Source organism: Anguilla anguilla, chromosome 17, assembly GCF_013347855.1.
Source record: "Anguilla anguilla isolate fAngAng1 chromosome 17, fAngAng1.pri, whole genome shotgun sequence".
Lineage (NCBI taxonomy): Eukaryota > Metazoa > Chordata > Actinopteri > Anguilliformes > Anguillidae > Anguilla > Anguilla anguilla.
Window position 1 is genome coordinate 2919211 of NC_049217.1, and position 16007 is coordinate 2935217.

Below are 16007 nucleotides of genomic sequence, written 5' to 3' on the forward strand. Positions count from 1 at the left end.
TGTTGGCTTTTTGGGTAAAATCATACCTTAAGTTATGTACTGTATTGACTACTCATCACTTAAATATTTATCATCTTTCATTTATATTCTGTGTAACTGTAAATTTTTTGTCAGCATTTATTAAAAAACATCCATGATGATGAGCCTTGTGTTCTACAAACAAAGGGGGGATGGGGATGGTTAGATAATTTATATGCTTGGCTAGCTAATACTAACATGATTTTACCCAAAAATCCAATTGTTGTCCACACTGACAAAACCCAGTAAATAGAAAGCCTTTGAGACTCGGCCTGTGCGGGGATCGAACCAGCAACCTCTGCGTTATTAGCACCATGCTCTAACCAACTGAGCTAACCGCCCCATAAACGGGACAACCAGTCAGCTTTCTCTGGCATTCATAGGGTAACTGCTTTCACTCCAAGAGGTTGAGTGGAAGTTACGCTAGGAATTCAAAAGATGCCTTGGAACAAGATGACACATCCCAAAATCCTACCTCCAATCATTGACTCAGAGTCCAGATGGCCGACGGATTCACCGTTGCCCCTGCCGTTGGAATTCGGTGGAACCTTGGGAGTACTGTTGAAGATAGACAATACCGCGGATTCTGAATATGGCTTTGGCTCACCTTTTCAAACGGTTAATTAGCTCAAGTGGTAGAGCACTTGCTTAGCACGCGAGAAGCAGTGGGATCAATGCCCAAATTCTCCGTCTTCGCTTTCGCAAGTTTCCCTACACACATGTTCCTGTGTTTTGACAAAAGGCAGACGTATCTGACCTGGAAACCAGAACCCTAAGCGCCATACAGATGGATAGTTTCAGTACTGACTTTGATTTGAAGTAGAATCCAGAAACCTCAATCCAATCGTTTACCTTTACCTCCTCGTGTCCTTTCCTAAGCTTCACCCATCAGAAGGCACAAGGACAGCGGAATCAAAGAAGCGTGTACTAGCCAACCGGGAACTTCCTCGTTCAGTCAAATGTCTGTTTGAAGCCACATCCATTACAGATGTGGCAGATAGGGAGAGGTAGAACCACAGGTTGATCATTTACATCTCACTCTTTCCAAACTAAATACTTCCACGAAGTATACCCTCAGGTTTCCTTGCTCAAGCATCATTTGGGAGCTACCAAGCTCTTAGATCCTTCAAGGAGTATTTAACGAGTTGGAGTGTCCTTGAAGATGGCTGACCTCTTGCGATTTCCGGACCAAGAGAGGACAGAGGACACAAGGGAAGATAAAATTAGCAATTGGAATTATTCTGTGGGTGTGTACCAATAATCTACTTTTTTACTCCGCTCCCCCACTACCACCTATGTCCAAGTCAGAAGTATGTGGAGGGGGGGAGACTCAGGAAGGAAAGGAGAGGGGGAAGGGGTGTGAAGACAAAATGACAGATTATTTCTTTCTCTGTCATCAAGGTCGATGTTTCTCACCCCTTCATATGTCAGTGTTCACACAGAGAAAGTTTTATTACCCACCGTAACATCTGAAATCAAGTTTTGTTGCAATAAACACATCCTTTGGACAGTCAGGTTCTCCGCAATCTCCGCTTTCTAAAGTTTGGATAGTGTCCGATTCGGTGGGAAGGTCTTTCAATCTCTGTGGGCATGATCACGATAGTGTCAGACGGAAATGTGAAAAGACTTCCGCGGTAAGACAAATCGATGTATCCTTTTCCGGGAGGTGACGAGGAGCAGAGTCTGAAGCTGTTTCGCTAGTCTCATCCGATATTGGGTCATTGAAAATAGGAAGGACACAATGATCGGTCTCTGGGGCACAAAAAAGAGGTGGTAGTGGAGGAAAGGAGTATACAATTTTTGAGTATTGGGACGGACCCAAAGTGAGAAAGGAAACCAGTTTTCTCATCTGCAATTGAATCATGCCTCAGCAAAAAGTCAATAGAGCCTTCTACAGTCAGTTCTCTCATTGCCCCTCCCCAGTAAGTAATCAGCAACAATGAAGTACAAATGATGATTGACAGCGATGTTCCCGCACTGCCGCACATGGCTTTTCATGCAGGTCCACATCTCAGGAACTTGGTCGCACGAAGGCCCGACAATCCTAAATGTTTAAACTGTACAAATCTTAGAACTTGATTTCACTCTGTGAAATCGGTAGCTTAAGCAGGAGGGTGAGCAGTCGGTAAACTCAGGCAGAGGGCTCAGCTCTACTTATAAAAAGACAAAACACCTCCCATTGCCGAAACCCGGGATCGCACCAGGGACCTTTAGATCTTCAGTCTAACGCTCTCCCAGCTGAGCTATTTCTGCCACACAGTTTGCAGCATTCCTCGGATTTGCCGGGGCTGGGCCTGGTAGGATGGACAGAAATCTTCCGCCAGGGCTCCGGTGGGAGCAGAAGCAGCACAAGTTCTGCACAAAGCATGCTAAAGTATGTCGGACTTGAGTAAAATTGCAACAGTTTCTTTAAAAAATACTTTCATGCATTTACCCTCTCAACAATTCTTGCACAAATACATTGCAATTTCGAAGATACTGCTGTGTCATTTTTGATATGGAACGAACAGAGTCCACTGTCCTTGCTCCACATGGCTTTGTCTGTTTTGAGAGCACCATTATCAAAATGCTTGCCTGCTATGCTATACTTCTCCCTGGTATGCCTCTTCTAGTGTTAAGTTGTTTTGTTACCCAATTTAGCAAGCTGGCTATCATCACATATTAATGGCCGATATAGTCAGCTATTTAACTTTGCTGGGCGGCAGTATAGCACAGTGGGTAAGGAACTGGGCTTGTAACTGAAAGGTCGGAGGTTTGATTCCTGGGTAAGGACACTGCCGTTGTACCCTTGAGCAAGGTACTTAACCGAAATTGCTTCAGTATATATCCAGCTGTATAAATGGATATAAATAGATACAATGTAAAAATGCTATGTAAAAGTTGTGTAAGTCGCTCTGGATAAGAGCGTCTGCTAAATGCCTGTAATGTAATGTAATGCTGACAGAATAATTTTCGCTGCATTGTACCAAAAACAACTGCGCGTACAAATAGGTTAAATGATTTTTAGCTGATAAGCATGCTTCCATTTTTTACCTAACATGAGCTTTTTGGGGTCATATAAGTGACATTGGTTAGAAATGTTGCCATTAGTTATCTTAAAACTATCACTCCTCAACTGTATTGTGCTGGTGGCATTAATATCTTTGCTAAGGATAATATTCAGTGAAACATCTGGCTGCTTTTAAAGATGAACTGCAATGTTGACACAGCAACGCTACAGGTTCCATGTGTGAAAGGGGCTCATGATTGACAACGACGTTCCCACACTGCCACAGGCTGCTCTCAGTGCATAGAACTGCAGACATGGAGCACACCTTTTTATAGTGTCAAGCGTAAATGTTTTTTGGTTTGAGGGTGGAGCAGTGTTACTAGTGACTAGGGACTGTGTAGTGCATTGTGAGGAAGATTGTGCATCAGTCTGAGATTGTTCTTTGAGGTCTGCTCTTGGGATTAGAGTGGGGGGATGGGGGGGAATAGAGTACGATGGTGGTGGTGGGGGCGCGGTGTCCCCAGCCCTGTTGGCATATGAGAGGGGGCAGTCTCGGTACAGATGTCCCCTCGCTCCGCACAGATTACAGGGCTTGGGGTCATGGCATGCGCTGGTCTCGTGTTCACCTCCACAAGTTCTACACTTAACCACTGTGCAGGCTGCAGCTAAGTGACTTAGCTCGCCACAGTTCCTGCACAGCTTGGGCATGCCATGATAGATGACCACGCCCCTATTTCTCCCCAGCGTGATTGTGCTGGGGATATGACTTACTCCCCCCACTGCAGAGGGATCAGTTTTCTGTTGAACCAACCATCTCCGAGCCCCAGTCCACACACCATCCTCATCCAGGACCTTTCTGGCTTCAGATTTTACAGTGGCATATCTGTCCAACCATGTTGCCACATCGTGGTCCTGTACAGCCTCGTTATAAAACTGCACAGTGACCACTTTGGACTCCATGTCAGGTGAGTCTGACGGCATTGTGGCGGCGCATGCCTGGTGCCATCCTCCCTCTCTCCGTGTCCAGACTCCAACTGAGGACAAAAGGAACACAGGACAGCACTCAGGAGTTGGTTGCCCGTCCCTTAGAACTTGACGTGCAGACAAAGAGGGGCCGACAGTGGCTCCCCCCTCTGCGTGGGGACCTCCCTGTACTGCAAGGTGCCAGGCATTCATCCTCAATTGAGGTCTCAGAAGACACCGTCTATTCCAGGAGGTGCACTGGTCCTTCTGTCTGCTCCTTGAGCTCGTCCTCCAGGTCTGGCCTGTTTGTCCTGCTGCTATCTGCTCTCCCCAAACGCTTACAGAGTCCGGCCTCTTCCGCCGGTGTGGTGTTCCACCACAGCTGTGGTCAAACCACTGGTACTGTAGTTCCCCACCAGACCTTCAAAAGAGAGGAATAGATGAGAGAGAAAAGGGACACTCGCTCCAGTGACAATCCACCAGAGTATGAGGCGAAAGATTTGTGCTGAATGAAGAGAAACCCCAGCACATGCCAAGAAAAGCAAAGTAGCAATAATCACGCCTCGGATGCACCTCATAGGCAACGATACTGCCGCTGTGCAAAGTTTCTTCTATAGTTTCTCAGTTACAAACTATAGAAATTGTTCCTGAAAGTATAGTCTTAACATCTACCTGCTACACATTGAGATCCAAGTAAACTAGGAACTGATTTCATAATGATTGCCCTGCACAATGCTCTTTGTGTTCACCACAAGATTTTCGTTCATGTTTTAGACATTTTTTTGGCCTAAAGCTGACAATTATTAGCTTTTAACATTGTACGACGTTACACTGTAAATAAATATTTTATAAGTACCATTATCTAGCCTATATATATATATATAAGTTTTAAGAAACTTAAGTAATGATGAAAATCATTGATGAAATTCAATTTATGCTTGCATAACAGCTTATATCCATTATTCCGTTGATCAATTACTTGTACATGTTCCGGGTTGCAAGTAATTTCCACAATCAGCATGTCATTGCAGTGCGTACGTTGAGTCCAAATGATATAAACCATGTACCTGATCATTGAATATATTCAGCCAAACGTCACCAGTATTAACTGTAGCCACTGATGTGTGGATACAGGTTTTTTTCAACAAATACAACCGACATAATTATAATTATATACGTCTTGTCTAAGTTTTTCTTAAATCGCCTTTGGCATAAACACTAAATATTGGTTAACTAAAACACATTGCAGAATAGCTGTATTTCCATTATAATATAACATATATTCTACAAATAATCTTCAATCATAAGCAAAGAGACCACTCAGAACGCACCCCCTTCTCCCGAATTCTTCACAGAATCGGAACGGTCATCAAAGATAGAGAGCAGTTAATCAAAACCAATACTCTCTATCCACTTCGCGCTCAGAAGAGAACGCATTATCTCATCACTGTGGGTAGCGAGACCAAACACTTTCAAAACGCAATTCTCAGCTATAAACTATAGAAATAATCCCTAAAAGTATAGTCTTAATTTACTCATGTTACTTGTCAGGACCCTTTAAAGTATCAACTGGTTTCATCTACGGTTGCCCTGACTGATGCCCTGACGGTTTCACCAAACTCTATAAACACAGCAGTGCGCATCCGTGTGCTATCCATGCTTTGACACATTGTAATTCAGTTGGCAACTCACTCCAAACCAGCTGTGTGTTAATACTGAGGGAGTTTATTTAGCCAAAGTGAAAATGCATGACAGTTTGGCAGTTTTGTCTGTAAGCGTTTAAAAGGTACAGGAATCATAGGCTTACTAATTGTGTGCTTCTAAAGCGGATGTAGTCAAATGTAAACACAATTCCACCAAAAGTTTCATCAAAGGCATTTATATTTCCCCCGTGGCAAACGATTGACGCAGTGCCTTTAACGCCCCGCAGTGGTTAGGTATTTCCCAGTAAGAATTACACTGGCAAAGCTTAATCCAAGATATGAAAAGAATTCAAAATCATCAGCTTCCTTTTGCTGATAACTAGTAGCTTTCATCATTGTACTGCACGCAACGCATACTCTACAAATAAACATTTTTCTCAGCAGCTTTGGATGGCCAACATTTTAAAGTCCCTTGCATAGTCAGGGAAACAACAAAATCATTCATATATTGCAGTTAATTTGTAGTTAACATTCAGCAATAGATGTCATGATGTGGGGAGTACACTTTGCTTTATATGCAAAGCTGTAGTACTTTCACACGTGACAAAATACTAAAGTATAAACTAAAGCATTAGCTAACATTTACGGGGTGGGCAAGTTACATCCATACTCATTAACTGATGGCTATCTAGCTAATGCTATCTACACAGCTAGCTAGCTAGCATGTCCATTCATCGATGTAAACTTGTAAACATCAATTTTTCTTGCAAACTAGGTTAAATGTATGGCGATATTCGGGTATCAATACTAAGAGCTGTGTTCCGAGTAAAGTTCAAGTTTGTTGGAAGCCATTATTACATTGTTAACGTCGGATTGCTGCAAAATTTACCTTCTTCTCAAACGCTGTAGCTGAGGAGAACATTTGCAAGTTTCTTCTTCTTCTTCTTCTTGTCAGTTTTCAGCAGTGTAGACGCAACTAGGCGTATTACTGCCCTCCACAGGATAGAAATTTAACAATTGCAGCTCGGGTCCTAGGCCCTATTATCGAGGAGCTATTGAACTTGAAAGCATTTGTCAGCTGTATTTTTTTCAAATATCAGTTTAAATTCATAATTGGAAATATTTGTGTAAAATTGCACGAGGTAATAATGCACAAAGCATAGGCTCTGCATCTTGTGGCCATTGTTTGTGAACAATTTAGAAGTGGTTTGATGGTCCTAGGCCCTATTATCTAGGAGCTATTGAACTTGAAAGCATTTGTCAGCTGTATTTCGTTCAAATATCAGTTTAAATTCATAATTGGAAATATTAGTGTAAAATTGCATGAGGTAATAATGCACAAAGCAAAGGCTTTGCATCTTGTGGCCATTGTTTGTGAACAATTTCGAAGTGGTTTGAAGGTCCTAGGCCCTATTATCTAGGAGCTATTGAACTTGAAAGCATTTGTCATCTGTATTTTTTTCACAAATCAATAGAAAGTCCTAACTGGAAATATTATTGTAAAATTGCATGAGGTGGAAATACACAAAGCCAAGGCTCTCCATCCTGTGGCTATTGTTTGTGAACAATTTAGAAGTGGTTTGATGGTCCTAGGCCCTATTATGTAGGAGCTATTGAACTTGAAAGCATTTGTCAGCTGTATTTTTTTTCAAATATCAGTTTAAATTCATAATTGGAAATATTTGTGTAAAATTGCATGAGGTAATAATGCACAAAGCATAGGCTCTGCATCTTGTGGCCATTGTTTGTGAACAATTTCGAAGTGGCTTGATGGTCCTAGGCCCTATTATCTTGGAGCTATTGAACTTGAAAGCATTTGTCATCTGTAATTTCTTCCAAAATCAGTTGAAATACATAATTGGAAATATTCGTCCTAATTTGCATGAGATAAAAATGCACAAAACATAGGCTCTGCATCCTGTGGCCATTGTTTATGAACAATTTAGAAGTGGTTTGAACGTCCTAGGCACTATTATCTAGGAGCTGTTGAACTTGAAAGCATTTGTCATCTGTATTTTTTCAAAAATTAATTGAAATATCAAATTGGAAATATTAGTGTAAAATGTATTCAGGTATAAATGCACAAGGAAAAGGCTCTGCATCCTGTGGCCATTGTTTCTGAACAATTTAAAAGTGGTTTGAAGGTCCTAGGCCCTATTATCTAGGAGCTATTGAACTTGAAAGCAATTGTCATCTGTATTTTTTTCACAAATCAATAAAAATTTCTAACTGGAAATATTATTGTAAAATTGCATGAGGTAAAAATACACAAAGCCAAGGCTCTCCATCCTGTGGCCATTGTTTGTGAACAATATAAAAGTGGTTTGATGGTTTTAGGCCCTATTATCTAGGAGCTATTGAACTTGAAAGCATTTGTCATCTGTATTTTTTTCAAACATCAATTGAAATACCTAACTGGAAATATTCGTATAATATTGCATGAGAACGCATCAAAATCTATCAGATTCAGACTCCTGTGTTTGAGATCCCTGGTCTAAGGTATCCCTGTTAGGGGGATTGTAATGGAGGAGATTGCTGTAAATGCTCATTGTGCTGGTGATCTTGTTAATAACTTTATTTGAAAGTGCACAACAGAGCACTGTTTGCTCTCCTTCAGTCATATGTACCATGGCAACCACCCTTTTGCAACCATAATACCCCAGGGGACTCACAGACATATAAAAACACACACACACTCACACGCACACTCTCTCTCTCTCTCACTGTAATACGTGTGCATACGGGCCCCTGTGGAACAGGAACAGTTGAAATGCGAGTCCTGGATCTAAAGAAATATAGTTTTGCCAGGCGGTGCGTCAAACCCTACATTACACACAAAACAAAGACACAAAAGAGCAAGATTGTCCACAGACAATAAGAAATGTACTCAGCGAAAACAGCTCTGGTTCTACACCTGCTGATTTTCCTGGACGTGAGCGGAGGGTAACGAAGAAGCAGTCATTTTTTACCTCCCCTCCGCCACTGTTCATGGAAGGAACAGCATTTACACCTGCTGCCCTCCCCCTTGCTGCCCTCCCCCCTCCCCCCTCCCCGCTGCTCAACGCACAGACGAACCCGTCATCAAGTCTGTGTGATTGCATCTGCCGTGTGCCACAAACTTCATTCATTCCAGTCCCATCTGTTACCGTGGTTGCAATTATTAGAGCTGTCCGTATGAAAGGATCACGTGACCGCCATCTTAACTTTTTTTTTTTTTTTCTCGGTCAATGGCTGTGTCAGAATCAGCCTCCTAACTACTGTGTCCTCAAAGTATGTACTGTCCACTAAGCATACTGCCTACTGTAAGGAAAGCAGAAATGAAGTCTTGTGTTGAAATGTCATTGTTTGCACGTATTGGTCCATTTGGCTTGGATTTGGTACAAAAATCTGCAAGTCACAAGTCATGTGGAGTAGTTTAGCGTTTGCCAAGTACTGCTGGGGAGAAATGTCCCCCCCCCCTCTGGCAGGACAGTGGAATTTGAAGTTGTAATGATGAACCACAATCAGGTACAGAGTGAACACTCCAGGATTATGATTTCTTTTGTGACAATTAATCTAGTCATTAATGCTGCCGAGTATTTCTCTTTAGAAGTAACTGCAAATATAAATATGTAACTATGTAAAGATTACCTTCCAGGAAGTACCAGTCAGAAATCAGTAAATTACTGTAAATTATTCCTCCCTATCGCATTCCTAGCCCAGGCTTTTATACTTAATTGAAAATGTCACCACCACTCAGTCCAGCATTAACTCTGCAGCCACACACCATAGACCCTTTATTTTTCTTTATATTTGTCTCAGAACTCAGAATTCTATACACTGTGAGGCTTTCACTGGGTTATGAATGGTGATAATGATAATTATCCTCTCGCTCATTTGTGAGTCTGTGAAACTGAATGGGAGAGCCATTTAAATGAGCAGTGATTGGCTCATGTTAATCAAGGTTAAAATGGCTGAAAGTGTCAAACAGATGTCACCATGGGCTGTCTGATATGCAGCTGTGGAGTTGTTACTCATGACAGCACAGACTCCCCCAGAGCCCCAGTGTACAGTGAGCATTAATAAAACTTATGTTTGAGATTAAAAAAGGACAATGTCCAGGTTCTAAAAAAGTCATAGGAGACTTCAGCTTCTTTTAACTATTTTTAGTTGGAGCTACTATATGCTGTCAGTAACCCACTGATTTGAACCAATCATTGTTTGATTAGGCCTATAGTTTGGTTGATGTAACCTCGCCCTCCATCGCCAGTATGAGAAAAAGCCAACATTGATCCACTTTTCACAAATGCACCACTAGGTGTCAGGTACGAGCTGCTTACATATTGTCTGTGGCCATCAACGAGGTAAGGTGCATCCATGCTCCTTTAGCACTAGAAGAGGCACCCTGAGGAGCACAAATAAGCTTTGATGTCACCTTTACAAATCCGATATGAGCCTCAAATTTAGCACTTAACGTTGACTTGCAATAAATGTAAGTGTTGCACTTTTTGCTTAGTTTTAATTATTTCTGAACTCGCCAAACTATGTTTGGGAAGAAAAAACTCATTTTGGTTTTCATTGTTAGACAAAATTAAGGACAAGTGTTATTTGAATCTTAGTCATTGACTCAGAGATTGCAGGGAATAGGCCTGCCAGTAGAACACACTTCTCAGTATATATATTTATTTAAGGGATCTGTGCTTTGATCAAAGCACACACAAATGAACCAGATATGCTTTCTTACTAAGAGGAATGATAGAGCCATCACCATGGCAACCAAGGGCAAGGCTTCCTGTGACATCATTACTTTCTCTTTTATGTCATGCAAGGGATTGAGCAGTTGGCCCAGTCTGGGTTTCTCTGGACGTCATATGAATACAGCCATTTATGTATTTGAAATACAGTGACCCCTGAAATTATTCATGCCCTTGTTAAAGATTAAAAACTTTTTAAAAATTGAGTTTTTTTGGATTGCATTGGGGTTTTTTTGACCATCCTTCCAAACCGAATCTTTCAAGATCCTTCAGAAGCATTCTTTCGCACTTGTGGACTGCCCTCTTCCTAGAAATCATTATTTTGCCTCAGAAAGAGCCCCAAGGCACTTAAATGCAAAGCTACCATAGAATATCGAAGATTCACCACCAGATTTTACCATAGACATGATGTCCTTTTCACCATATTCATCCTCCTTCTGACACCAAACCCTACACTGGTACACACAGCCAAAAAGCTCCATTTTGATCTCATCTAACCATAACATCTGGTCCCAATGCAAGTTGAGCAAACTCCAGACATTTTTTTGTTGTTGATTGTCCTTACTCGAATCTTTTCTTTCTGACACCCCTTCACAAATCTGATAAAATTTTAAGACTTTGCTTCCCCAAGATGCATCTAGGTTTTATAGATCTCCAACTGTGGCCCTGGAATTTTACTTAGGCCCTCAAACCTCCTGCTCTCAGTATGTGTGCTCATTTGTGTGTGTGTGTGCGTGTTGGGGGGGGGGGGGGTCATTACCAGCACAGAACACTCCTGGTCCTGTACGCTGTCACTCGGGATACCCCCGCTGCCACCGGTCAGCGACGTGGCTTTTATTTGCTCCCAGAAATCTTCCCCTGCGCCTCTAACTCGTCTCTCCGTCTCTCGTGCGTGTGGCAATGGCAGACAGGCGGCTAATCAGCATGGCGCTTTTCATCCTGCCGTCAGACGCTGAATGATAGGAGAGTCGCAGAGTTACTGAACTCCCTTACCCTCTCTTTCTTTCAACCGCACATTCTCCTTTAACTCCTCCTTCCCACTCTCCCCTTCAAAGCCCCCTGCTTTACGTCACCCTCAAACCCTTGTTGCTCTTCTCTTTATTCTACACTGATTTTCTTCCTTTTCTGTCTGTGCAGGTTCTCCCACCTGACCTCACCTCACCTTCATCCCCCAATTGGCTGTCCCCAAATAGCTGAACTTCCCCCTCCCCTCTCTCTTTCACAAACATTACATTCACTTAGCAGGTGTTCTATATAAGGGCATCCATGAGCAGCAGTTAAATAGTCTTGGTAATGACAACACAACGTGCGTCTTTTCTGAACCAGTAATGTAGGTTTACATTGGCAGTATGGAATCATGGGATGGCACATGAGCAATCCTGCTTATATGATAACAACCACTGAATGCATCAAAACAGTATGCGCACTATAAATTGCTGATGATTCACATTAGCGTTTACAGAGCCGTTCACGGGTGTGTTACTTCTATAGTCTTCCCCGGTCTGCTGTATCTTCATTCCCTCCGGAAGGGGTCCTAACCAGCAGATCCGGCCAATCACAGCTATTTCGGATGTGTCGCTGCCATCCCAGTCGCTTGTAAATGGGACGTTTGGGGGAAACTTTGGGCTTTTTTCCGTAGAAACTGGGTCGGTGCTTCTGACCTGATTTAGAAGTCTATGCAGCAAGATCTTCTATCTGTCGGAAATAAAAGGAATTAAAGGAAATGATTCATGCTCGTTTAAAATTTAAAGGCTGATTTCTCTGCCGTCACTGCCACCTCACAATCTCTCTTCCATTTTAAATATCAGTGGCCTACAGTATTGGGAGTATATTAGATTTTCACCTGTGTGGTGTCTTGCATTTAAATTCTGGTGTGCATGGCGATTAATGTGAGTGAAGACCACAAGGGGGCACCACTGAGCCCCCAACGCTAGGCTGACGACACCCTTTTTAATTTAGGAGCACGGCTAACTGCCCGTTTAATTAGAGCAATAATTTCCTCTCCCTCCACCCACGCTACTGCGAGCCTTGCGATGCTACACGGCTGCGGGGCACCGCCCAGGCGGGCGCTACGCCTTTCGGTCGTGGTCGAGGCGAGCTTCGCCCCCTCACAGCGAAGCCTGTTGAGAGCACGAAAACAGCTACATAAATGCGCTCCATCATAATCGTCACGCTCAACTGTCCTGGGCAAGGAAGGTCAGAGGATTTGTTTCGATAAAGTCTCTGTATATAGATATAGAAGAAATGATCTAATTAAAATGACAACCTGATGTGTGTTTTAGGGGAAGCACAGACTTGTATAACGTAAAGCTGTAAAGTTCTCCCTCCCGTCCCCGCTCGGATCGGGTGAGCTGTCCAAGTGAAATACCGTCCGCACGCTCCGGCAACTGACTGGGGAGATATGAACGCAGGTATTTCACTTCCCTGGAAGTTGAGCTTCACAGTACAGAATCAGCTTCGTCTTCTTTAGTGGGCGGAGACTCAGAGTTATGTAAATTACATAGTGGCATAGTCATTCAGAGTTATGTAAATTACGTAGTGGCATAGTCATTCAGAGTTATGTAAATTACATAGTGGCATAGTCATTCAGAGTTATGTAAATTACGTAGTGGCATAGTCATTCAGAGTTATGTCCATTACAGTGAGCTACAGACACAGGCAGAGGTCGCAGTGATCTTTCCCTTAAGCCTCTGAGCTTACAAAAAGAAAATAAGAAAAGAAAACAGCAAGTGCCAGTTTGAACTTTCTGGATTCTACTGAATCCCCCCCACAATCCTCCACGATGGGAGATTAATGTATTTTAAGGACAGTGTCTTTTAAGGGAAGTGTGGAAATCCTTCAGCCTACCACACACACCTGTCTTGTCGTCACGTTATATTAAAAATCCTCAACCCTGCAGCAAAAGGCAGGGTCTGTGCTGCTGTTCCAACAAAATGCCATAGCACTCAACATTCAGCTACTGTACCTCTAAATACTGATGCTGTATCACTTAACACAGCTGCTGTGCCGCTCAGCACTTCTGCTCTACCACTTAACACTGCTGCTCTACCATTCAACATTCTGCTATTGTACCACTTAACACTGCTGCTGTACCACTTAACACAGCTGCTGCAGTAGAACTAAATCCAGAATCCAGCACACAGAGTGGGTTACGGAAGCAGAGCGCTACAGGATGGTATGAAAAGGCACTGAGTCTCACTCTGAAACTGTGCCACTGAACCTCATCCACTCTAATTACAATCCGATTTCTGACTTCAATCTGATTACAGTTTCTTGAATGAGCATTCTGATTGGTTGATTGGTTACATACCACACTGATGGTTGATCCTGATCATTCACAAGCATGAGGATAAAACCAAGCCTGCTGTCAAAATGAAGAGAGAGTGTTCATATGCATTTTCTTCAAAAATACTTATGTATTTCCTCACATTTTAGATTCACATAAAGGGAGGTAATTTCACACATGAGAATAATGTGAACAGAAATGAAAAATGACACACTTTCAAAATGACATTACACACACGCACACACACACACACACACACAAACACAGACATGCACATAAAGACACACACCACATGCATGCACGCACACACACACACACACATACATACACACACACATTGTCAAATGGACATTAGAAATGGGACACCAATTCCCATAAGGCCTAAAATTGAAACTCAGACTCAGATTAGTTTTTGATTGTCCCATTTTTGAAAAATGAGAGGAAATGTACTTTTCTCTGGTCATCTAATTATTTCATCTCTTTTTGTTACAGTAGGCCAGGGGATGGCATGTTTTTCCACTCCTACACAGGGCAAATATTCCAGGTTCAGTGCCATCTCTTTGTCTGCAGTACCACTTATCACCAAGTGGGGGCACCCCACATGCTGATTCTACCATAGTGGTGGACAAAAAGCTTGGAGCCCTGCGTATCATTTTTGTTGGCTGACCTCCAACAAAAAAATGACACTCCGATTTAACACCACCCCCCACCCCCCCACCCCCCCCCTTCTCCATTTGTAAAGAATGGATTCAGAAAATTTAGCGGAGGCTGCAGTTCAGATTAAACTAAAGCAGGACTCCAAATTATTCAGTCATGTCTATATATGGAGTAAAAAACAGATTTATCTCTATTTCACAGCGATTCCAGTTCAAAGGATACTTCAATTCACTTTAATGACAAAAAGATGAAGAGCTACATCTCAATAACATCATCACTTCAAATGGCCCATTGCAAATACACATGAGAGATTTGGGTTTAGTACCTGAAATACAGGTCACACTAATTCTTGTCAGAGTAAGACAGAAGATACCAAATTAGGATTTTGGCTGTAGGTCCCCTTTAGGGTGAAGGCAGTGCCTTCGGTAATATTGTGTATGGATTGTAATGTGTAATACACCGCAGCCACCCCCGTTTGTGCGATTGGTACAAGCTCAGAAAACTAACAGGTAATGGGTGGCAAGGAAATGAAAGGTCCTCAAAGATGGTAGAGTATGTAGAAGATGCGACGTCGGTAATGCAAGAAAGTGAGTTCACAGGAGCAGAAGCTAACCGCCAGCACGGAAGACTGGGACGGGAATGAGCCACACGCGCGGGATGGCGCAGGGATTAGCTGAACTGTTGAGAGCTCGCTTTGATTTCTTTGAGTGCTTTTCTAGTTATCTTAGCTCCCACGCTACCGCAAAAATCAATTACGCGCTTTTTACATTCACAAGCTTTTCATTTTTTTCCCATCCTTATCTGTACGAGGTGGATTTAACTCCGGGGGGGGGGGGGGGGGGGGGGGGGGGAACAGAGGGCACGGTGTGATAAACGTGCTTTCCACGCCTGGCTGCTGCTCTCCCATATCAGACCTGAGAGTGTCACAGCCCTGTCTCATTTAGAGACACACCTACCTGTCACCTGTCTCAGTGTGTCACACACCTACCTGTCTCTGTACATCACACACCTACCTGTCACCTGTCTCAGTGCATCACACACCTACCTGTCACCTGTCTCTCTACATCACACACCTGCCTGTCACCTGTCTCAGTGCATCACACACCTGCCTGTCACCTGTCTCAGTGCATCACACACCTACCTGTCACCTGTCTCTCTGCATCACACACCTGCCTGTCACCTGTCTCAGTGTGTCACACACCTACCTGTCTCCGTACATCACACACCTATCTGACACCTGTCTCAGTGCATCACACACCTACCTGTCACCTGTCTCTCTACATCACACACCTGCCTGTCACCTGTCTCAGTGCATCACACGCCTACCTGTCACCTATCTCAGTGTGTCACACACCTACCTGTCTCTGTACATCACACACCTACCTGTCACCTGTCTCAGTGCATCACACACCTACCTGTCACCTGTCTCAGTGCATCACACACCTACCTGTCACCTGTCTCTCTACATCACACACCTGCCTGTCACCTGTCTCAGTGCATCACACACCTGCCTGTCACCTGTCTCAGTGCATCACACACCTGCCTGTCACCTGTCTCAGTGCATCACACACCTACCTGTCACCTGTCTCTCTGCATCACACACCTGCCTGTCACCTGTCTCAGTGTGTCACACACCTACCTGTCTCTGTACATCACACACCTACCTGTCACCTGTCTCAGTGCATCACACACCTACCTGTCACCTGTCTCTCTACTTC

General features: G+C 43.2%; 3 non-coding genes and 1 pseudogene across 3 annotated transcripts; all 4 read right to left on the reverse strand.

Annotated features, from left to right (window-relative positions):
• Positions 1-286: 286 nt before the first annotated feature.
• On the reverse strand, positions 287-360 carry trnai-aau. Its single transcript has one exon. It is a non-coding gene; the product is annotated as a tRNA-Ile (tRNA).
• Positions 361-2198: 1838 nt separating this feature from the next.
• Positions 2199-2271, reverse strand: trnaf-gaa. Its single transcript has one exon. It is a non-coding gene; the product is annotated as a tRNA-Phe (tRNA).
• A 2176-nt stretch (positions 2272-4447) lies between these two features.
• On the reverse strand, positions 4448-4577 carry LOC118217452 (annotated as a pseudogene).
• A 708-nt stretch (positions 4578-5285) lies between these two features.
• LOC118217446 lies at positions 5286-5498 on the reverse strand. The gene has a single exon (XR_004763203.1). It is a non-coding gene; the product is annotated as a small nucleolar RNA U3 (small nucleolar RNA).
• Positions 5499-16007: the final 10509 nt, after the last annotated feature.